We start from the raw sequence: 24,972 nt of genomic DNA on the forward strand, positions 1-24,972 counted from the left end.
TTTCTGATCTATTAGTTAAAATTTATAACCTATCATTAAAATCATCCATTGTACCTGAAGACTGGAGGGTGGCCAATGTAACCCCAATATTTAAAAAAGGCTCCAGGGGCGATCCGGGTAACTATAGACCAGTGAGCCTGACTTCAGTGCCGGGAAAAATAGTGGAAACTATTCTCAAGATCAAAATTGTAGAGCATATAGAAAAACATGGTTTAATGGAACACAGTCAACATGGATTTACCCAAGTGAAGTCTTGCCAAACAAATCTGCTTCATTTTTTTGAAGGGGTTAATAAACATGTGGAAAAAGTTGAACCGGTAGATGTAGTGTATTTGGATTTTCAGAAGGCGTCTGACAAAGTCCCTCATGAGAGGCTTCTAAGAAAACTAAAAAGTCATGGGATAGGAGGCGATGTCCTTTCGTGGATTACAAACTGGTTAAAAGACAGGAAACAGAGAGTAGGATTAAATGGTCAATTTTCTCAGTGGAAAAGGGTAAACAGTGGAGTGCCTCAGGGATCTGTACTTGGGCTGGTGCTTTTCAATATATATATATATATAAATGATCTGGAAAGGAATACGACGAGTGAGGTTATCAAATTTGCGGATGATACAAAATTATTCAGAGTAGTTAAATCACAAGCAGACTGTGATACGTAACAGGAGGACCTTGCAAGACTGGAAGATTGGGCATCCAAATGGCAGATGAAATTTAATGTGGACAAGTGCAAGGTGATGCACATAGGGAAAAATAACCCTTGCTGTAGTTACATGATGTTAGGTTCCATATTAGGAGCTACCACCCAGGAAAAAGATCCAGGCATCATAGTGGATAATATTTTAAAATCGTTGGCTCAGTGTGCTGCAGCAGTCAAAAAAGCAAACAGAATGTTAGGAATTATTAGAAATGAATGGTTAATAAAACAGAAAATGTCATAATGCCTCAATATCGCTCCATGGTGAGACCGCACCTGGAATACTGTGTACAAATCTGGTCGCCGCATCTCAAAAAAGATATAATTGCGATGGAGGAGGTACAGAGAAGGGCAACCAAAATGATAAGGGGAATGGAACAGCTCCCCTATGAGGAAAGGCTAAAGAGGTTAGGACTTTTCAGCTTGGAGAAGAGACGGCTGAGGGGGGATATGATAGAGGTGTTTAAAATCATGAGAGGTCTAGAACGGGTAGATGTGAATCGGTTATTTACATTTTCGAATAATAGAAGGACTAGGGGGCATTCCATGAAGTTAGCAAGTAGCACATTTAAGACTAATCGGAGAAAGTTCTTTTTCACTCAATGCACAATTAAGCTCTGGAATTTGTTGCCAGAGGATGTGGTTAGTGCAGTTAGTGTAGCTGGGTTCAAAAAAGGTTTGGATAAGTTCTTGGAAGAGAAGTCCATTAATGGCTATTAATCAAGTTTACTTAGGGAATAGCCACTGCTATTAATTGCATCAGTAGCATGGGATCTTCTTAGTGTTTGGGTAATTGCCAGGTTCTTGTGGCCTGGTTTGGCCACTGTTGGAAACAGGATGCTGGGCTTGATGGACCCTTGGTCTGACCCAGCATGGCAATTTCTTATGTTCTTAAAGGCTAAAGAGGTTAGGACTCTTCAGCTTGGAGAAGAGACGGCTGAGGGGAAATATGATAGAGGTGTGGCCCCCCCTTGGTCTGGATTATGATATACCCCATGCTAGGGCTGGGGAGTATCACATGAGAAATTATATTTACTAATATGATTTATCTTCGGGTTCATAGCGTGAATGGGGGATGAAACAGGGTCCTGTTCACCCCGATACCATAATTCTGTGCCCTTCCCAAACAACCTCTTACTTGAGGCACCACAGACCTGATAAAATCTTCAGACCAGAATAAAACAGCAATTAATTCTGTAATTAGGATTGTGTAAGTAGACAGTAAATCCAACCAGAACATTAAATGGGAAAAGTACAGTAGTGAAGTATAACAAACTTGCAGTTTTCTTATTTTAAATCAAGCAATGCAAAAATAACACTGGGTTTAGCTTGTTAGCCAGGACAACCAACCTACTCATATAGATATAAAAAAGTAGGGAACACTAATAGATTAAGGTTGGGGAGAATAGCAGTGAATTACACAACTTTCAAATACTGTCTTTACCCCTGAGTACTCAAAAAGGGTGGGGGAGAGGGGACAGATCCACCCCCAATGTCAGCACAGAAAGCTGACATTGGGGGTTTCAGTCTCTTACAGAAAGACCACGGTCCATCAGTTTCTCTTTCCCTGCCCTACCTCGGGTGTCTGTGGCAAGGGTTTATGCTTGACTTTGGTTGAAAGGCTAAAGCAGTTAAGATGAGATACTGAATTTGTGACAAAAGGCAAGGAAATAAACCTTCTCCCTCCTCTGCTGAGATACTCTCTGTGCAAAGCTTAGATTACTTAACTCAGTCTCTTAGGTGGGTGATCCAGCCCTGTGCTCCTGGCCTTGGATATCTCTGGAAAGGAAGTCTCTCAGTCTCTCAGGTCCTGGTTCCTCTGTCCCATGTTGGGATTTTACATATAGCTCAGCTATGAAGCTGTCTCTCAGTTTCCTCAGAGCACAGATTTCTGTCTCACCTTCTTGATAATTAGCTCTTCAGGAAAAGAACTGATTGCAGGGCTGCCAGATACACTCTTCTCTTCCTGGCTCCTGGCTCCAACTCCTGGTCATCCCTGCCCTGCACACACAGACAGAGCAAGCCAAATTTCACCTTTTTTTCCTTAAATTTGTCTCCCAGCATTCCTTTGGCTTCCTCCTCTGCTGGCAATATAGTGCTTTTCTCTGAGCAGGCTAAACAGTACAGTCCTTTTCCCAATTTAACATTGTGAGTGCTGTATACTGGCTCTTGCAGAACATTTGTCATTCACAGAAGTGTACATGGGGGTTTTGATGAATTTTTATATTCCTTCACCTTGTCTGCGGTGGCTTGCATTTTCTGCAGGGTTGAAAAATCTTTTTTGGCAGGTCCAAAACACATCACTCAAATCCAGATGTAGCTTGGTCCACATTGTATGAGTCTAAAACTTAATCTCATGGGGGCAGGAACCTGTTTTATAGTAGCTTGCTACAGAGGTCTATAAAATAATGAGTGGAGTGGAATGAGTAAATATTAATCGCTTGTTTAGCCGCTGTCCCGGGGAAGCATGCGCCAGCAGCTGGCCAGCACGCGGAGATTACTTCTGTTCCCGGGCGTGCAGATGTTATGAAATCGGCATGTCCATGTGCGCGCACCGGGAACTGCACACGCATGGGTCTTAAAACCAACCCCTCAATCTTTTCTGTCTTGGCATTCTAGATGAGCTTCAGCTAGGATTATGTTCTGGGCGTGACACTGAAAGAACTCTTACCCATGTGGTCAATAATCTGTTGCTCTCTGTGATAAGAGTTCCTTCTCTTCCTTGATCAAGGTAAGTGCTGCTTTTGACACCGCTCTCTGTAATATTTTCTTGAATTGTGTTCAGAAGTTTTACTGGAGTCCTCTCTGGGCTCAAATCCAGCCTCCACCTCTGACTTAATGCGTCTTATGGCATCTCCCAGCCTTCTGCGCTTGGTTCTCTGCTTTCAAAGTCTATGTTCTATCCCTTCCTTGTGAAATTTGCCTCCACAGGCCCATGTTTGAGCATCACACTCCACTATGCGTCTCCCATGACTCTTTTACAGACCCCCTTCCCTTTTCATCCCATCCTCAATCTTCACCATCTCAACTCCTGACCCCCATCTTAATTTCCTTCGGGCTGCTGAATGTCTCCAAGGCAGTTTTCCTCTTGGTTTAGAAGAGCTATCTTAACAGTAACATCTCTTGTATTTCTCACTTCTTAAATGTGATCTCACACTACAAAACCCTCTCCCTCCCTCCTCACCCCCATCCCTTCGGGTGACTGATTCTTTTTGTGTTTTCAAATCCTGGTTGAAAACTTATCTTTTCTTCTTTTGCCTTTGATTTTTCTGTACCACCCTAATCAAAATCTTTTTACAGTCTGGTATTAAAGCCCTCAATCCTACCGCAGGAATCCTCTCTCGTCGCTTTCATCCTTTCCTTGACATTTATCTCATCATGCATTGTATTGCCCACGGTGACTGTATGAAAGACACTTTATAAAAATATATCATTCTTTACTATGATGTATTGCCTACAACATGGCCTGCTTCCACACAGGAGTTAGATTATCTTCGGTTCTGACCCCAGGGGTTGGGGAAGGGGTGAGTGCAGCAAAGATGCTGGGATAAGAATCTTCTAACCCTGATTGGCCAAGTGGTAGGAAAGCAGGAAATATTAATGACCTTCAGCTCTCTTATGCAGCAATTCAATTGCAAAACAGCGCTGAAAACTCAGTACTTCAGCTCTTTTGAACAATAACATATCAGTGGGACATTTTTTGTTTTTAAAGTCCTGGAAGTTTAAGGGTCCTCAGTGAATGCTTTTTCACAAGGGTCCTTGCCTGATTCTGGGAAGTCAGTTAGTGAGAGTTGAGCTTTCATTTTCAAATGACATGAAAATATTGATGACGTTTTTGTTTCCCCTTCTTCCTTTTGTTTAAAAAAATCTATCGGGACCAGGAAGGCCCACATGGCCACCTCTAATGTTTATAAAAAGAATTGTTAGGTCTGAGCCCCCATTTCCCACACTCCTCCTACCTACCCAATTTGTGTAAAACAAGGTGGCTCCAGCCGTCCTCCCCAAATTTCCCATACCAAGCTGGCAGGAGGGCTCTCATGACTTGCAAATTAGTAATGATGGCAGAAAAGGACCAGATGGCCCATCCAGTCTGCCCAGCAAGCTTCTTATGGTAGTAACTGCCGCTCTGTGCAGGTTACCCCCAGGTTTCTCTCAAGGGTGATAAACACCACTCCGTGCAGGTTAGTGCAAGCCTTATGATAAGGGTAGTAAAATATTTACCATCAATCAAAACCATGCAACTGTCAAACCCACCAATTACTGTTAGCAACACATAAATTACTTGGTATCTAGCATTGCCTGACAATGCTACGTTTGCTAAACTAAAGACAGCCAGTGTTGCTAGTCTGGACGCCGAGCTGCTGGCAGGTAAGGGGATCCTGCTGTTAGTTCAGCACAGAGACTTTTGGGAGGCCAGAAGGGGAAATCAGGGTGGGGTAGGCTGTTTTACACAGATTGGTGAGGGGGCCTGGATCCAAAGGCACATTGGATGGACGGGCAGGAGAGAGGATCCAGGAGTGGGCGCTGGGACCCCAACAGCATTTTTTCTGTTAGTAAAGCTTGGTCAGGACGTGAGGGTAAAGATGTTGGGGAGGGGATGGGCAAGACCTTACAGAGTAGCATAAAGTGGGGAATGACGTAGACGAAACGACACAAACCAAGAACTGTTTTCATGCACATTCCCGCAGCAGGCATTTATCTGGACTCCGTTCCAGGCCCTGCTCTTTACCTCCGAGATGGTCCTTCTCATGCCTCTGCTGGGGACAGGCAGGTTTCACTGACTATGGAGATTGTAATGGAAAAGCTAGAAGATGGATTCTGCAACTCCCTAAAATGTCAGATTTTGGAAGTCAGTTCTAAATGTCCATGTGTTTTGGGGGAAGTCGAATGATGATAACAATCATACTCTGGGAGGGTATTATTGTTTCAGGCTCATGGGTGCTTTGTATCTCCGGGCCTGCAAGCAAAGTTACAAAGGAAACTCCACGCAGTGAGCACAGCGATCGTATGGGCGGAGTGCAGATTTGAAAATCATGAAGTCCAGAGTCAGCCGGTATCTATTCGGCGCACATCCATGCCACTGAATATACCCAGCTGCCTCATAGCAAATCCACCTGATCCGCCTAACTTAGCCGAATAAGTAGCTCCTCCCTGGCAGGTCCCTTTCCCTCCCCCCCCCCCCACCCCCCGCTTAGCCAGCGGACAAATATTGAAACAACGCCACTTAGCCGGATAAGTCCGAACTTCCCCGACTAAATGATGCCGAACATCAATCTGAAAATCTCCACGCGTACTTTCACTCCCCGACCTAACTCCGCCCCCTTTTTCAGCACTTTCATAGTGAGTATCCTGTTACGCACATATGGGGAGGGGGAGGGGAATTTTCAAAACGTGTTTTTACACGGGTTAACACGGGTTTACCTACATATCGGCCCCCTAAGTATTTTAAGGGGAAAGGCACAGAAGTTGATCCCTTCTAGGACAGGCTTGAGGAGCACTCTCAGAACTTTTTCTTTCCAGGGAAGTAGGTCTGGTACCTTCCATGAGCACCAAGCTTCACTCCACAACTGATTGATTGATTTTAAATGTTTGCAGCTTCAGTCCTCCTAATTTCACAGAGTTGCTCACTGATTTCAAGCACTACAGCACTAAGGAGGGCAGGGAGCTGTCCAGATTTAGCAGTGATGCAGGTTTTATTCACTAGGGAAAACAGCAGGTTAGAAATGGGACAATTTTTGCCCTGCAGCGCAGATAACGTGTGGTGAGTTTTACCCCAGGAAAGTTAAGAATACACGTTTCGTTCTGCTTCTTCCTCTGCCCCAGGCTCTTTGTGTGACTAACTCCCCGTGTCCCAGGCTCCTTGAATCTAATAATTAAAGAAGGTGACCAGATGGCACCGTATCACTTAGGCATGGCTGATCCCGTCCTGGATTTAACCACCCCCACCCCCTCTGCATGCCTGGGGGAGAGGGGGGGGATGACGACGGGGGAATAGGATTTGATCTACATCTCCAGGCATGCACGGGGGATAAACCAGGTCTGTTTTAGCTTGCCCTAGGGGGTGGGCGACCACCTCTCTTAGATTGGGACTCGGCCATGCAGCATGCACGCTACGCACATGAGACATGCAATCCGTCTCAGAAGCTGCGGCATGTGCGCTCCTGATGTACCGTAACTGAAGAAAAACATTTTTCTGACCTCCTCGGACACGGTGAGCCTGTACCTTTAAACTATTCTGATTAATACAAGAGCGGCATTGCCAGGGGTTAGATGCCCTGAGATCTCCTCCCAAATGTTAAGACTTTTCTGTGATTTCAGTTACATTTAGCTTAATTGCATTTCAGATACCTTTAACATCCTCTGGGCAAACGTAGCACTTAGCTGCAGCAGGATTGAAAGGCATTGATGTACGCTTCACCACTTCAAATACAACTCAGAGCGGATCAAATGTGCTTGTTTGGCCATTTATTTTGTTATGTATTTTGCTCCAGAGTCACAATTTGATTATTGCTGCTCGATCAATAACATTTCTTATACACGTCATGTTTTCTTTTCATTAGCCTGCTTTACCTGAGTTAGAGCCCTAATGAATATCTGATTGTGAACTGTTATTGTCAATTTATCTGGGCTGCGAAACCCACATGCTTAGTCCATCAAATAAAACCGCCTGCAGCTGGACTGGCTGAGCCTTGTACTCAGGCAGTATTTAAAGCTTTTTCATAATACTGGCAAATCAGGGTAATTAGAGGTTAAGGAACCAGGTTTATGGCAGTCTGGGTCCTTGTAATGAGCATTTACCTTGCTTAATTGAATCCAATGGACTCGTGTTTTCAGTGTCAGGACAGCGAGATACAACCCTGCGCTGTTCTCTTTCACCCTGCCTGGGTTTCCCTGAATGATCTGAGCACCCTACCAGACACGCTGCAATTCTGAAGGCCTGCTCCTGTATTAGTTTTATTAACTTCCCCAATAAGTAATAAATAAAGAATGTAGGGAAAGGTAGATTAGGTTTAGGGGGTGGGGAGGAGAGGAGAAGAGGGAGGAAGTGTAGGTAGGGGGGTAGGCCTGATTACGTCACCGCGTAATTTTATAAAAATGTGCCCCCCTGTGCGCGCAGCCATCCGATTTTCTCACATGCACGCGCCGGTGCGCGCATGTTATAAAATCAGTGCGTCCATGTGCGCACACTGAGAACCACACGCACATAGACGCATGCACACTGCTTTGAAAATCTACCTCTTAGTGTTAAAAATTCAGAGACGGGTTTCCAAATAGTTTGAATTTTAGCCATGCACTGAAGGCTGCAGATTGCAGCAATTTCATATCTGTAAATTAAACAAACAGATTTCCACCAAAAATGTATATTTAGGAAAAGGTGATCTTTCCAATTACTAAGAACAGCCTGTAGAGCAATATCCAAAAGCTTACATACATTTTTGGGTAAAGAGTCAGCGAAATATTGTGAACAATAAGATAAGATATCTCCCCAGGGAGTGACAAAACATTACTAACATAATCCCATACTTTAGACCAAAAAGGAGAAATATATTTACATGCAAGTATCAAATGTTCCTGTGTACCATCTTGCAAAAAGCAATGCCAACAAGATTTTGTATGAGTCAAACCAGCCTTAGAGTCTCAAGGGGATCCAAGTGGCTCGGTGAGCATAGAAATAGAGAGATTGAGTAATACTAGCTGATAAAGAAAGCTTCATAATATTCAACCATTGCTCTCTCCAATTAAATACTTCAAGAGATAAAGATCATTTTCCCATACCTTTTTCCAACCCCACGCATCTGGAGGAAGATAGAACTCTCTATTCTTTGTAAACAAGAGAGGTTTCGTGCCCAACTAGACAAAACTGTAAACTCAATGTAATGAGGTCAGGGATTTTAATCACGTTGGCTATAGGCATAGTGTTATGATGCAAGCAATGTTGTAGTTGGAGTCAATGAAAAAACTGAGATGAGGGTAAACTAAACTTTCTAACTAAGGTAGAAAATGAGATTAACCCTTCCTCATCTAAGAGGTGACCAATCATCCAAATCCCATTCCTCTGCCAAATGGGCCAGTTAATCACTTAATTACCAATTTGGAGAGTAGAGTTGAACCAAAGAGATGCGTAGTAACTCATATTCCATTTTCCTTTTACTATTGAGTCAAGAGCCCGCAATGCTTTATAAGTAGCAGCAATTGTGGGAATACCTCGGAGATGAAATGGAAGTTTCATACCTGGGAGCAGTTGCAGTAGCAAGGGGGCGCATAATTCCCGTTCAAAAATTAACCAATTAGGAAGAATGACAGCTCTTCTTCCAGTACCAAACGAATCAAAAAGGCCTTATGATAAGAATGAAAATCAGGAAATCCTACTCCCCCAGATTCCTTATTCAATTTCAATTTCCACAATGCAATTCGGGGAGATTTACCCACCCACAAAAGCAATGCCAACAAGATTTTGTATGAGTCAAACCAGCCTTAGAGTCTCAAAGGGGTCCAAGTGGCTCGGTGAGCAGAAGCTTTGTGTAAGGAATTCTAGTGCCATACTGAGTACATAATTAATATGTCGAGCAAGAACCATTTTAATAGATTCTAATCTACCCCACCAAAAAAGGTGGAGGGGTGACCATCTACCGATGGTACCGTCAACCAATTGGGACAGATGAGGCTTAATGTTTTCCATCATGTGATCAGTTTGGGGAAAAAAACGCATACCTAAATATTTAAAACCGTCAGGTGACCACTTGCATTCCAAGCCAGTAGTGACTGGGGTAAGCAATGGATATTAAGCGGCGTTAATTCCGTTGTATCCCAGTTTACCTTATAACCTGAAAAGTCAGAGAAATCTGAAAACAACTGTACGAGCGAAGAGAGAGAGGTGTCCGGAGAAAATAAAAACAAAAGAAGATCATCAGCATACGCAATTATCTTACACGAATGCTGACCACAAATAACACCTGAATATCTGAGTTCTGGCGTAAAGCAAGAAGGAGAGGTTCTAGAGACAGAGGGGTAGATTTTAAAAAATTGCGTAGCCGCGCGTATCTTATAAAATCCGGGGTCGGCGCGTGCAAGGGGGTGCACATTTGTGCAACCTGCGCGCGCCGAGCCCAGCACGCGCTGCCTGTTCCCTCCGAGGCCGCTCCGAAATCAGAGCGGCCTTGGAGGGAACTTTCCTTTGCCCTCCCCCGCCTTCCCCTCCCTTCCCCTGCCTAACCCACCCCCCCAGCCCTATCTAAACTCCCCCCCTACCTTTGTCGGCAAAGTTACGCCTGCTGAAAGCAGGCGTAACTTTGGGCGCACCGGCCGGCAGCCCCGCTCCGTGTTCCAGTCCCAGGGGCTGGTCCGGAGGCCGCGGCCACGCCCCCGGAACGCCCCCGGGCCGAAACCACGCCCGCGTCGCCGCCCCCGAAACCCCACATCACGCGCGTCGCCGCCCCCGAAACGCCGCGTCATTTTAGACGCACCCCTCGACATGCCCCCGACACGCCCCTTTTAGAAAGCCCCAGGACTTACGCGCGTCCCAGGGCTTTACGCGCGCCTGCGGCCTATGCAAAATAGGTGCGCGAGCAGGCCATTCTGACGGAGCTCTCTGTAGTGATGGTGATGGCCCGCAGTGCAGGGTACACCCGATAGGCACTTGGTAGATAGAAAGTGATCTGCAGGGCGGAGTACTCACAAGGAGAAAGTTGGTTCCAGGGAACGGAGCAGACGGAGCTCCAGGCATCAGGCCCTCCGAGGAGCAGATAGCCAGGACGAGAGAGAAGGCCCCAAGGAGTGGGTAGCTGAGACGTCCACGTCGGAACTGGAACTGGAACATAGAGTTCTCGGGAAGCGAGGCGGAAATAGCAAGGATGTCACTCTTTGCCAAATCATCTTCAGAGAGGGCCAGCAGGTTTAAATATCCACAGATCCTGACGTCATCATCTGGAAGGGATGCCCCCGAGGTTCCCGCCATGACGTGGATAAGACCGGCCTGTGTGCGTGCGCGCGCGCCTAGAGAGATCAGTTAGCAAGATGGCGGTCGGCGGCGTACATGCTATCCCGGGAGGCCTGGAAGCAGTAGGCAGGTAAGTGAAGAAAGAGGTGAGCAGAAGTGGTTGTAGCTGTCTGCGACCGACGGGCGTAACAAGTTCACTCAGATAGCATGAATTTTAGTTTTGTTTCTCTTTGCAGCTAAATATTGTGCCAAATGTCTACCGGATTAATTATTTTCAGAGAAATATTTAGCTTTTTTTGTAAAAATTTGATGGCCTGCTTCTTGGCTGAGTAATGAATTGTACTGCTACTTCAATCTATTGAGATGAAAGAGACAATCTGAGGATTCTGTATCTATATGCTCTGCTTCTAATTTCACAATCTTTGCTTCTAATCATGTTAGCTCTACTTCCGAGCTTTGTTGCAGTATGGCTAATAATCACCCCCCTGATTGTTGCTTTGAACGCATCCCAGATTATAGCTGTAGGGAGAGGATCCGTGTCATTGTTGTTAAAGTATTCTATAATAGAATTATGCAACTGGGCACGAAAAGATTGATCTTCCAACAATGCAGACAGACAGATCTACGTTGTGGGGGTAGTACTGAAAGAGATAAGGTGACGGCAGCATGATCTGAGATTAGTATAGGTAGAATGTCAGCACTAACCTCAGGCAACGAAGATATGGAAATTAAAAAATAATCTATGCGGGAATATGTCTTATGTAGAGAGGAAAAAAAAAATAAAATCTTACACTGTAGGATGTAAGATTCGCCAGGGGTCAGTCCTTGAGAACATTCACAGTTTTGGAGCTGGTTGGCCTAACAGTGGACTGCCTATCCAGAGTGAGATCTAGTGGTTGGTCGAAGTCGTCCCCCCCCCATTATGACAGGAGTGGAGCCGCTCCCCAACAAACTGGACACCAGCTCTTTGAAGAAATCTGGATTATCAACATTTGGGGCATAAATGTTCAACAACAAAAGACGACCTTGATTTATGAGGATTTCAGCTTCAACCCACCTTCCCCCTGTGTCTGCTTCTTGGGACAGGAGATGTACATCCATTACCTGCTATTAAGTTCACTTAGAGAATAGCCACTGCCATTAGCAATGGTTACATGGAATAGACTTAGTTTTTGGGTACTTGCCAGGTTCTTATGGCCTGGATTGGCCACTGTTGGAAACAGGATGCTGGGCTTGATGGACCCTTGGTCTGACCCAGTATGGCATTTTCTTATGTTCTTATGATTTAGGATAACCACCCCATTTTTCTTCTTGAGGGATGCAGAATAACAGCGCTCCCCTATCCATTTTGTTTTTAGTTTCAAAGCCTCATTCCCGGATAGGTGTGTTTCCTGTAGCAAAAATAGATTTCTGAATGTAATTAAGCACCTTTTTCCTTTTAATCGGGTGATGAAGGCCATTGGTATTTAGACTAAGAACTTTTAGAGAAGCAGTGGTAACAGCCATAACAGTGAAATGTGCACAAAGACAACTTAGAACACCTTACAATGAATCAATTACTATGGCTGAGTACAGAGGCCTGTACAATAGCAAAAAGAAAAGTGGATAAGTGGCTACAAGAATAGAATATCAAAACTTCTTTCCAAAGAGAGAAAGATTACACAGGTCGATAAGAACAAGGACCTGCGGGATTAGGATAAAGAGAGCAAAAAGGGCTCTGTCAGTAAACAGAGGGCAGCACAATTTGCCCCACTCTCACCGCACAATTGGCAGAACCAAATCAAAAAGGTGGTTAGTATTATCCCACCGGATATGTAGCACAATAATGTACCAGCATATGTAAAACGGTCAAGCATGAGAAAGTCAAAAAAAAAAATAGAAATGTTCCAAGCAATCATTTACGGCTTTATGAGGTATCAAAAGGAGAAGAAAACAACTACGGCGTGGTCTTTGGCCTCCGGATTAGATGTACAGTGTCTAGCAGGCGGGAAGAAATAGGAATGAAATCCACCGATCAGGTTATGGCATTAGCCTCTTTTGCCGCTGTGATGAAGGCTGCAATTAAACCGGGGTGATTGTAGAAAGAAGTGCGATTATTGTAAGTGACGCGCATTCAAGCTGGATGGAGCAACCCTAATTTAGCTCCGAAGCAGCAGAAACAGAGTACGGCACTGGGCCACGGACTTTGCTAAGTGCAGGACAAAGAGGATCTTTTTTTCCATCCTGCAGCGGTGGAGCGTCAGCCTTCGCCGCTGTCAATATAGCAAGAGCCTGGGGGTAGCTTAATTATTTATCTCTTTATTTGTTCAAAATATTTGTAGCCCAGACTATTTATAACTCTAGGGGGTAACATATTGACATTTATATTAAAATAAACAAATATTGATAAATTAAAGAGAAAACATACATGCTCAAGCAAAAATTCATCCTGGCCGATAAAGATACTGTGAGGCCAATATTCAACCATGGGGTGTCTGGCTAACTTAGCCAGATAAACTCAGCCCCCGTCACCGAATACTCCCAGCCATGTCATTCAGATAGGTTTATCCAGCTAACTGTAGGACTGCTTTCACGCAGTCCTCGACTAACTTTGCTAGATAACGCTGAATACTGGCATTTATCTGGCTAACAGATCGATACTGTAACGTGCGGTTGAAGATTTCCCGTCTGTAACGTGCTGGGAGCGCACAATTCGGACGCGTAAGGCGATCCAGCGATACAGTCTCCAGTTTCACGCGTCCTTAGCGCTTCTTAAAACAGACGCATAACCCTTTCCGCACCCAGCATGTATATGATATGTAAATGAACGAATTAGCTGTTTAATGAAGGAATTAGCTATTCCCCTCCGATACTGTAACGCGCGCTCAGATTATCTCCTTTGTAACCCGCTATTTTGCCGCGTCCTTAACCTGTTAGTTTACCGCCCACCCTCTACTTGGTGTTAGTGTGGTGTTCGAAAATTAAAACGGGAATAAAGTGTAAAAAATGGGGATAAAACCAAAGGGAGTAAAGTGTAAAAAACCATGGACGACTTCCATATTAACATTGCAGCGTAAGTTGTTTATATATAGGTATAAATACCTGTCACTTTCCGAATCCCCCAGGCGTGCGGTCATCCAGGCGGCGGCGGCGGCGGGAGCCGGCGGGCGGATGGGCGCCCGTTGGATCCAGGCGGCGGTGGGAGCCGGCGGGCGGATGGGCGCGTGTTCAATCCAGGCCGCGGCCGGAGCGGGCGGATGGGCGTGCATTCATCCAGGCAGAGGGAGCCATCGGCTCCCTCTGCCTGGATGAATGCACGCCTCAAGGCAGTCACATGGGGGGAACCATCCACTTCCTGGTGCCTTGGCGTTGTGACGTCACGCCTTGAGCGCCGAAATCGCACGGGCATTCATTCACTGCCGGCGGAGGCCGTGCATTCATCCAGGCAGAGGGAGCCATCGGCTCCCTCTGCCTGGATGAATGCACGCCCACCCGCCCGCCGGCTCCCACCGCCGCCTGGATCCAATGCGCGCCCACCCGCCCGCCGCCGCCTGGATCCAACGCGCGCCCACCCGCCCGCCGGCTCCCGCCGCCCCCTGGATCCAACGGGCGCCCATCCGCCCGCCGGCTCCCGCCGCCGCCTGGATGACCGCACGCCTGGGGGATTCGGAAAGTGACAGGAAAGTGACAGGTATTTATACATATATATATATATATATAAACAACTTACGCTGCAATGTTAATATGGAGGTCGTCCATGGTTTTTTACACTTTACTCCCTTTGGTTTTACCCCCAATTTTTATACTTTATTCCCGTTTTAATTTTCGCCCTGCGCCTTGCTTCGGGAGGGGGGGAACCATCCACTTCCTGGTGCCTGTCATTTCAAATGTCATTTGAAATGACAGGTACCAGCGCACCCAGGATACTGTATAGGCGCTGTATTAGCGCCTATACAGTAAAATGGGTTGCGTGGGCCTAACGCTTGCCTAACGCTTCACAGACGCGGCCTGCATTTGCATGCAATTTGAAGAGAGTATCGAGCGGTAGGTGAAGAGAACTGTGCGTGCGGGGAACGAGGGTGCGCCTGGCACTGCCGCACTCTTTCTAACGCGGCAGAACTGTATCGACCTGTAAGTTAGTCGGAGACCTCTCGCCGCCCAGGAACGCCCTCACTCTGCCCCCAAATTAGCCAGCTAACTTTTTTAGCTGGATAATAATAAGATAGCAGGATAAATCCCAGGCTGTAAGCACAGCTGGATACGGAACCAGCACCATTTGTCCGGCTAAGTTCAAAGTTACCCGGACAAATGAAGCTGAATATGGACGTCCCAGATATTATACGTCACTGAAATACTTATCCTGGCCAAACTGCTTTAAGGATCATAGAATCAGGCCCTGTCTGTTAAGGCGAATGCTAGTGTAAAAGCCGATGCTTTTAATTGTTTTTTTTTAAATATCTGCCTTCACATCATCAGGTAATGAGTTCCAGAGGATGGGACTGGAGAATGACAGCATCCTGGTCCATGTTTCGGATAAGCACACATTTTTGGATCGCAGAGGATGTGTACTTTATAGATTTTCAGAACTGTATTAAAGCACATAAGGAAGTCCCCACTCGTGACTTTAAAGATAAGCATTGCAATTATATTTCTTATCCACCACAGGTCTGGTAACTAATGCAAAGCCCTTAGGAGACGTGAACTAGGCAGCCTCATTTTGGAAGCCAGGGAAATCTTGTAGCTGCTGCCAAGTTGTCATAATAAATCCAAGATATAGGGAATTACTATAGTCAAGGCCTCTTAATATAGGTTTTCTTTTAAATATTCACAAGTTAAAGAAAACATTCCTTACTACATGAGGTGTTAAGGACAGAGTCAGACCTACCAGAATTTCCAAATTCTCTACCTGCGATGAGATAGGAATAGTTAAGTCATCCAAATATATGAACAATGGCAAATCTGCAGGCACAAACCTTGCAAAACAAATCAGTTTAATTTTACTGACGTAAAAGACTGGTCTGTTATCCACTGTTGTCACACTATCTCACACGTTAGCATGTAAACCGAGGTGAATGTCGGTATGTAAGAACAAATACATAGAAATAAATACATAAATACACCATCCTCAAGCTAATTGCTGAAAGACATTTAACAACTTCCGATAACGCATTGTTTATTGAGTTGAAAATTAGGAAGAACTGTATGTTTGCATAAAGCCAATATGCAACCCTGAGCTGAGCAAGTAGCTTACAAATTGGGGGAATATAGAATATAGACTAAAGAGGTTAGGACTTTTCAGCTTGGAGAAGAGACGGCTGAGGTGGGATATGATAGAGGTGTTTAAAATCATGAGAGGTCTAGAACAGGTAGATGTGAATCGGTTATTTATTCTTTCAGATAATAGAAAGACGAGGGGGCACTCCATGAAGTTAGCATGGGGCACATTTAAAACTAATCGGAGAAAGTTTTTTTTACTCAACGCACAATTAAACTCTGGAATTTGTTGCCAGAGGATGTGGTTAGTGCAGTTAGTATAGCTGTGTTTAAAAAAGGATTGGATAAGTTCTTGGAGGAGAAGTCCATTAACTGCTATTAATCAATTTTACTTAGGGAATAGCCACTGCTATTAATTGCATCAGTAGCATGGGATCTTCTTAGTGTTTGGGTAATTGCCAGGTTCTTGTGGCCTGGTTTGGCCTCCGTTGGAAACAGGATGCTGGGCTTGATGGACCCTTGGTCTGACCCAGTATGGCATGTTCTTATGTTCTTAACTGTTAATGCCGAGCCTTGTGAAATGCCTGCAACCAATGAGAGCTTGGTGGAAATGGAGTCAAGTAAAGTAATCTGACAAACAGGATGCAAGCCATATCTTTCAAATGAGATAATAAAATTGAGTGATTTAAGGCATCAAATGCTTATGAAATATCTAAGACCACAAGTAAAAATTTGTTCCCAGAGTCAAAGCCACATTGAAACACATCAAACCATCATAATAATAGCGTCTCAGTTTTATGTGCAGGCCGGAAACCAAACTGATAGTGCTCCAACACATTATGGTCATTAATACATTTCCATAGTTGTTTCAGCACTGCAGCCTTAATTACCTTTGGTAAAAAAAAGGCCATGAGGACATCGACCGGTAATTCACCAGATATTAGAAATCTAAAGATGGCTTTTTCAACACCGGGCAACCTGAGACCTACTTCAACATGCTAATTTACCAACCATCTAACAAAGAGGTGTTCTCTGATTTAGTGACTGTCGAACTATCCTCCCTCAAGACGTTCAACAGCATAATGGCGCAGGAATTTAGAGTACAGTACGAGGGATTCATGGCAACGGGAATTTGAGAGACCTGGCTTCAGGTGTCAACGTTCTCTCTTCTGTGTTTTTGTTCTTGTCTGGTCATTTATTTATTTATTTATGCATTTTTATCTACCGTTGTTCCAAAAGAAGATCACAGCAGTTTACAAAAGCGACATTCATACTCTAGGTTAACACAACATCTAAGACATGTTAACCAGAGGGCTGGGATGGTCATTTGTAATACATAATCTCCATTCATGCCCTGCCCAGTCTAGTCCCCAGCATCCAGTCCCTGCTTTGCCTTGCCCAAGCCTGTGTCTGTATCCAGCCCAGAAGCTGCTCCGTATCCCAGCCTGTGTCTGTTTCCAGTCCAGCCCTTGCTGAGTATCCCTGCCACCCTCCTATCCCAGTATCCAGTCCTCAGCTCCTTGCCTGTACCAATAGAATACCCAGACCTCTGTCTCTGCTCACAACATCCAGCCTGTGTCTGACCTGCCTGTCCAGCCTGTTCAGTGAAACCCTACTGACCCCCAGAATCCAAGGGCTCAACCTGCGGGGGAGGGGGATGACTAGGCGGAAAACCAGCCCAGATTCCAGCAATAACTAACCACGATGTTCTGCTGTCACAGCCAAGTCCTGCTGGTCCCCAGAACCCAAGGGCTTAACCTGTGCTGGAGGGGGCTGACCAGGCAGAAGATAAACCCAGTGCCTGCCCTGTGGTCCTGCCCTGCTTGAAGAGCCCAGCCCACATGGCAAACAGGTTAATATAATTCAGTTGTTTACTCTTTGAGATAATAGGAGGGATAGGGGGCACACTGTGAAGTTTAAAAGTAGCACATTTAAAACAAATCGGAGAAAATTCTTTTTTACTCGACGCATAATTAAGCTCTGGAATTTGTTGTGGTTAAGGCACAGTTAGCTTATCAGGGTTTAAAAAAGATTTGTACAAGTTCCTGGAATAGAAGTCCATACATTCCTATTAATCAAACTGACATAGGGAATATTCACTGCTATTACTGGCATTATTTGAATGGGGTCTATTTAATATTTGGGTACTTGCCAGGTACTTGTATCCTGGATTGGCCACTGTTGGAAACAGGATGCTGGGCTTGATGGACCCTTGGTCTGACCCAGTATGGCAATTTCTTATGTTCTTATAATCTTAAATGGGAGGAAGAGAATCCTAGGATAATCCATGTTAGACATGGAGCATCTGTCTACTAAAAACAAGTGAGAAGATTTTCGTGGGTCACCTACTGAGTTGTGTGTACTGTGGGAAAGATCAAGAGAGACTCTGTAACTTCTTCTGAGGAGCAGCAGAGAACCTGGGGAAGGAGGAGCAGAGGATTAATCCTGGAACCAATTGATGTGTAGAAGATCTGATTTCTAGAGAGTAATTTTGGAGGAGTTTTGAACATTTGTATGTTTGTATCTGGATTTTTTTTTTTTTTTACTATTTCTGCTTTGGACTTTGATTTGTACTGGCTTAAACTGGAATACATTTTCTTTTTGTTTGGCGCACACACTAGTACATGGACACTGTTTGATTTTGAAGGTAACTTCTGCCCAGTTTGGCCTTGTAGGAGAATCCTGCCCTCAGTCCATGGCACCCAGAAAATGCTTTCTCCAGCCCCGTTTGAGTGAGTCCAGTGCTCCCCAGGGCTGGGAAGGTGACCCCTGGTCAGGTGGGGAGTATTGCACATTCATCATTAGAAAGTTGTGTTGAGATATCGATAATTTTATTTTGAAAAAAAATCAGCACTCAACGGGTGATGAGGTCATGTTCCCTACAACGTGAAACAGTTCGCCAAGCCGAGCACCAGCCCCTTCAATCTGCACCATAAAGAATTTTTTCTTAGGCTCATGCATTATAGAGTTGAGGCTCTCCAGGTTGGAAGTGGAGGTGGCAGAATCAGAGGGGGCCTTTCACTTATTCCACCTGCACTCTTTACGTCTCAGGCCTCGCTTAGAAGCCCTTGACTTAACGGTGAACCAGGGCGCTGCATTCTAAACATATAGAAACATAGAAATGACGGCAGAAGAAGACCAAACGGCCCATCCAGCCTGCCCGGCAAGCTTTCACACTTAATAAAGCACCTAAAAGGAGCCGAGGTCTCTAGTGCTTCTGGCAGGGTATCAACCCATCCAGCAATATCAGAGTCTGGTCAATTTACGTAGTTTGGGTTACCAATGCGAGCAGAGCTGATCTAATTCAATATGACTTTTTTTTTAAAGCAGCAAACACTTTTTTTTTTCACTGCTAATGCATTTTTAGCAAAAGGATTCCATTCTAATCAGGAAATGATCAGTCCAAGTCATCTGTGTGCTTGCATCTCTCTTTGAGGTGGAAAATTGGAAGCCGCTTCCTCATCCTCACTCTGGCATGCCTTGTTGCTTTTTTTTTTTTTGGCATGCAAGAGGACATTTCTACTCTCCTACCAGGCGTGGTAGTAGGGAGCAGTTCTGAGGTAGCCCAAAATTCCCTCACTGAGGCCTGCTGCTCCTTGGCCTGAGTGATTTGGTCAGTGTGGTGGGCACAGTGGGGGTGCACCCTAGTGGTGACAATAGGATAGGATCTAGTGACAACATTAGGGATGTTAAGAGAGCCTTCAGAACACAGGTGGGTTTGGGCTGGAGGGATGGGGGCCAGTTCAGGACTGGCAGACTTAATGGCTTTCTTTGTCTTAGGTGACACATGGAGGTTATGCTCCATCTCCTAGCACAGGAAGCACATCACTAACAATAGGGCCCCCTATTGTCCTCAAGGCAGCTTCCCGGTCACCTGCAGTCTACAGGTCAAGATGCGAGTACATTCCTGTCCTTGCATCCCAGGGGTGTTACTGAGAGAAGAAAGCAAGCTTCCCTCAGAGAGGCACATAGCACCACCCTAGTTCTGGGGTCGCCCAAAGGCTGCCCTTCCACCACAATGACATATACTATTGCCCTATGAGTGGCAGCCCATACATGGAGGAAAAAGACTATCTGCCCATGTATTCCTCCAGCTGCCCCTATGGGCTGATGCTTTTACATAGACCTCAAGCGTCGCCCCTCCCATGGTTGCACGCCTGACCCCTATGTTTCCGGATTATATTGTGGAAGGGGTAGGTGACATATCTTGGCTGGGGAGGGGCCCTTAAACCTCCATTTAGCTGGCTCTACTCTTCTTTTCTGCCAGCTGCTGCTGTACCCAAGACAGCTGTTGCACAGTCTTGTGAATGATGGATGCAGCGATGAAGGAGGAGTAGGGGGCCTGATCCCTGTTTGCTCTGGAAGACTGGGCATCCAAACAAGGCTGCACAAGCAGCAGCAGAGACGCTGCTTCACTCTGATAATACAGATTCCTCCGAGATGGAAGGAGGGGGATCTTGTCCGTCAGAGCAGTGGTTCTCAACCTTTTTTCTGTCGGGACACACCTGACAGATGGTTCTCACATGCGTGACACACTGAACACGTGACCATCACGGGGCTAAATGTAAAATTACAGTTTGCATCCACAGGAACCCCCCTGACCCACAATAATGGATGTAAAGCAGAATTATGACATTCCCCATACAACTCACTCTACAAAAAAGATATTCTGGTTCTGGTGTCATCTCAGTAACAGCAACTCAAACTCCTTCTACTTTCAGGCTCAATAGCCCTACTTATGAAAAGACAGCAGTTTACCACCAATGCATGTCCTCTTGAGAAAACGCAACAAATAAGACTGATAAAACACTTACATGCTAATAAAATATCTCTGTAACAGACACAGAACCGACCTAACATACTCCCAGGATCTGTAGTAATGCACATAAACTAATCCACACACAGTTACACCTGTATTATGGAATACACTCAAACAGGAGCAACCCTATCTATGAAAAGGCAACACTACAAATATTAAATCAGGCCCTAAAAATCAATACACCTCTTATTAGGAAAACAGAACTAGCAAGCAGCTATAGATCCCCACACAGAAATAATTGTAAAACTATACTAATAAGCAGAATAAATGTTTCACAACAACTATGAACAGAATAACATCCAACAATTAAAAACTCATAAAAACTATTAAAAATTCTCCAAACACCAATAAAATATTTCAAAAAAAGCAGACACATCACATAATATTAAATAATTAAAATAGCAGTCAATCAAGAAAAATAAACTTAAAAAGCCACCTTTACTTACCCCCTCCAGCAGCTTTCCTACTCCTCTTCCATGCAGGCTGTAGCACACACCAGAAGCAGCAGTAGTGGCTAAGCTCTATACTCATGGTCCTCTTCCTTAGGGCCCATGTCTCTCACACACACACACACCATACCAGTCATGCCCCCATAACCAGTTTCTGTCTCTCACACACTAATCATCTCCCAGTCTTTGACAAACACACCAGTCACCTTCCTGAACAGTTTCTCTCATGCCATACACACACACACAGGCTTCCCACTCCCGTGTTCCACTTACATATATGGGCTTCTCACTCTCATAATCACTTTCTCTTTCTCACATACACTCACCAGTCTCTCACTCCCATGCTTGTTCTCTCCACATGCACAGGCTTCTCATTCCCATAATCACTTTCTTTCTCTCCCACATACACACACACCAGTCACCTGATCTCTCTCATGCATACACACACAGGCTTCCCACTCCCATGTTCTCTTTCAGATATACAGGCTTCTCACTCCCATGCTGTATCTCACACACTCCCAGCTTTCTCACTCCCATGCTCACTCTTCACATGTACAGGCTTCTTATTCCCATAATCACTTTCTTTCTCTCTCTCACATACACGCAAACACACACCAGTCACCTGATCGCTCTCATGCATATACACACACACATAGGCTTCCCACTCTCATGTTCTCTTTCAGATATACAGGCTTCTCACTCCCATGCTGTGTCTCACACACACACACAGGTTTCTCACTCCCACTCTTCACCTGCACAGGCTTCTCATTCCCATAATCACTTTCTCTCTCTCTCTCACACACACACCCGTCACCTGATCTCTCTCATGCATATACACACACACAGGCTTCCCACTTCCATGTTCTGTCTTACATACACAGGCTTCTCCCTCCCATGCTGTGTCTCACACACACCCAGGTTCTCACTCCCATGCTCACTCTCTTCACATGCACAGGCTTCTCATTCCCATAATCACTTTCTCTGTTACACACACACACACCCAGTCTCTCTCTCATTTCCATGCTCGCTCTCCATGTGCACAGGCTTCTCATTCCCTGAATCACATTCTCTCTCTCACATTCACATACACACCAGTCACACCGTCACCTTACCAACCAGTCTCTCTCTCATGCATGCACACACACACACACACACACACACACACAGGCTTCCCACTCCCATGCTCTCTCTCACATAATCAGGCTTCTCACTCCCATGCTTTCTTTCACATACACTCCCACAACACCAGGCTTCTTACTCCCATGCTTTCTCACATACCCAGATTTCTCACTTCCATGCTTTCTCTCTCTCTCTCTCTCTCACACACACACACATCCCTGACTGTCTCACACTCTCACATACACATCAGTCATCTCCTTGAGCAGTCACTTTCATTGTCTCTCACATATACACATACATCAGCTCTCTGACCAGTTTCTCTCAATCACACACATACTCTCGATCAAATACATTCTCTCACTTACACACAGGCTCTCAATCACACACATTCTCTCACTTACACACAGGCTGGCTGGCTGCTTCTCTCTCTTTCTGTCACTCACTTCCTCTCCCCCCCCCCCCCCGAGCACAAACGGTAGCTGCTCCTCCAGCCCCCGCAGGCCAAGAAGGAAGAATTCCATCGATCACGGGAGGCTCATGCTGCTCTCTCCTTTCCCTTCCGCTTTCTCCCCCAGAGCAGGAAGATCAGCTGCCTCTCCTGCTGCCACCGGACTCCTGCTATCTTCCGGCGTCCGAACTTCCTGTCGGGGGGGGGGGTAGCGGAAGCGCAGCGCACAACGTCCGCTTCCTCCCTCCCCCCCCCCCCCCCCAAGCAGGAAGATCGGCGGACCATACGGCCCGACGCCCGAAGATAGCAGGAGAACGGGTGGCAGCAGGAGAGGCAGCTGATCTTCCTGCATTGGGGGGAGGAAGCGGAAGCTGCACGCGGCGCTTCCGCTCCCCCCCCCCCGAACAGGAAGACCGGTTGGCCATACGGCCGCAGCAGCGCTTCCCCATGTGTGCCGTGATGGCGCGCGAGGCGTGGGTTCTCTTGCGGCACGGCCTTTCTTCTTCCCGCGCACCACTTCCGGTTCCGGGTCCGGGGGGGGAAATGCAGGCGCGGGAAGAAGAAAAGGCCAGCCGCGGATGCCACAGCTTTTTTTTTTTTTTGCACCGCTGCCGTTCCCGCTGGGCTTGAACGTGCTGATAGCCCGGCGGCAACGGCAGCAGGGAAGAACGAGCAGCGGGAGGGACCGGGAGCCACGCGACGCACCGGTTGAGAACCGCTGCGTCAGAGGATGGGGCTGAGGCAGAAACGGTGTGTTATGACTGCCGGCCGTGGCAGGCTCAATTTACATCATGTCATGCGTGGCTCTTTACCCCCAGTACTCTTGCGGCGGTGGCCAGTCGCTGCCGCTGCGTTTCTCCTGGCTCCTGCACTCCACGTAGCGGCTGGGATGCCACCGACCAGCGTTCTGTCCCTGGGCCTCACTAGGCGCGCGCACCATCTGTCCTCTCTTTAAAGGGCCAATGGCGGGAACTCCAGGCTTGTCCCCGGCTGATGACATCACAGGCCCGGGATATTTAAGCTTCACCTCTAGCCACCACTAAACGACCTGGCAACGGGTTCCTTGGATCCTTTTGGTGCCAGTTCTTTTTCCACAGACCTGTTTGTTTCTGCCTTAGGATCTCTGTGCTTCTCCACCCGGGTTCCTGTCTCAGCACTTCTCGCTCCTCGGGGCCTGGCTCAGCGCTACTTCACCTGGCTCTCTCTCAGCGCTTCCCGCTCCTCAGGGCCTGGCACAGCGCTACATCACCTGGACTCTCTCTCAGCGCTTCCCGCTCCTCAGGGCCTGGCTCAGCGCTACTTCACCTGGACTCTCTCTCAGCGCTTCCCTCTCCTCAGGGCCTGGCTCAGCGCTACTTCACCTGGACTCTCTCTCAGCACTTCCCGCTCCTCGGGGCCTGGCTCAGTGCTAATTCACCTGGCTCTCTCTCAGCGCTTCCCTCTCCTCGGGGCCTGGCACAGCGCTACGTCACCTGGACTCTCTCTAAGCGCTTCCTGCTATTCAGGGCCTGGCTCAGCGCTACTTCACCTGGACTCTCTCTCAGCACTTCCCGCTCCTCAGGGCCTGGCTCAGCGCTACTTCACCTGGACTCTCTCTAAGCGCTTCCCGCTCCTCGGGGCCAGGCTCAGCGCTACTTCACCTGGACTCTCTCTAAGCGCTTCCTGCTATTCAGGGCCTGGCTCAATGCCACTTCACCTGGACTCTCTCTCAGCGCTTCCCGCTCCTCGGGGCCAGGCTCAGCGCTACTTCACCTGGACTCTCTCTCAGAACTTTCCACTCCTCGGGGCCTGGCTCAGCGCTACTTCACCCGGACTCTCCCTCAGCACTTCCTGCTCCTCGGGGCCTGGTTCTGCGCCTCTACTTGTGAGTGCCTACTGCAGTGCCCTCTGCTCCTCGGGACCCCCACGGCACTTCTCATTGTGGACTTTGCTCCAGTGCCTTTTCTCATCAAGACCTGGCTCAGCGCTGTAGCTCCACCAGACTGTGTCTCGGTATCCCTGCTCCTCGGGGCACTCCCCAGCGCTGCTACTCTCCCGGCACCTGCCACAGCGGTTCCCCGCTCTAGCCCTTATTCAACATACCACAGTTTGAGTCTCTGCACCTCCTCACCTCGAGGTCACTCCCACGTGGTCCTGCTCTGCACTCTTCAGAGCTGCAGTGGCCTTGCACTCCCTGAGACTCTCCCTTCTCCTCCCTCCGAGTGCTCCCGTCTCGGATTGTGCCTAACCTCTCTGACACTCTGCGCCCATCGTCTTCCCTCTCCAGGCCCAGCCACACAGAGGTGCTCCTAGGTCCTGTGGGGAACGAGGGTG

Source organism: Rhinatrema bivittatum, chromosome 9 (genome assembly GCF_901001135.1).
Source record: "Rhinatrema bivittatum chromosome 9, aRhiBiv1.1, whole genome shotgun sequence".
NCBI lineage: Eukaryota > Metazoa > Chordata > Amphibia > Gymnophiona > Rhinatrematidae > Rhinatrema > Rhinatrema bivittatum.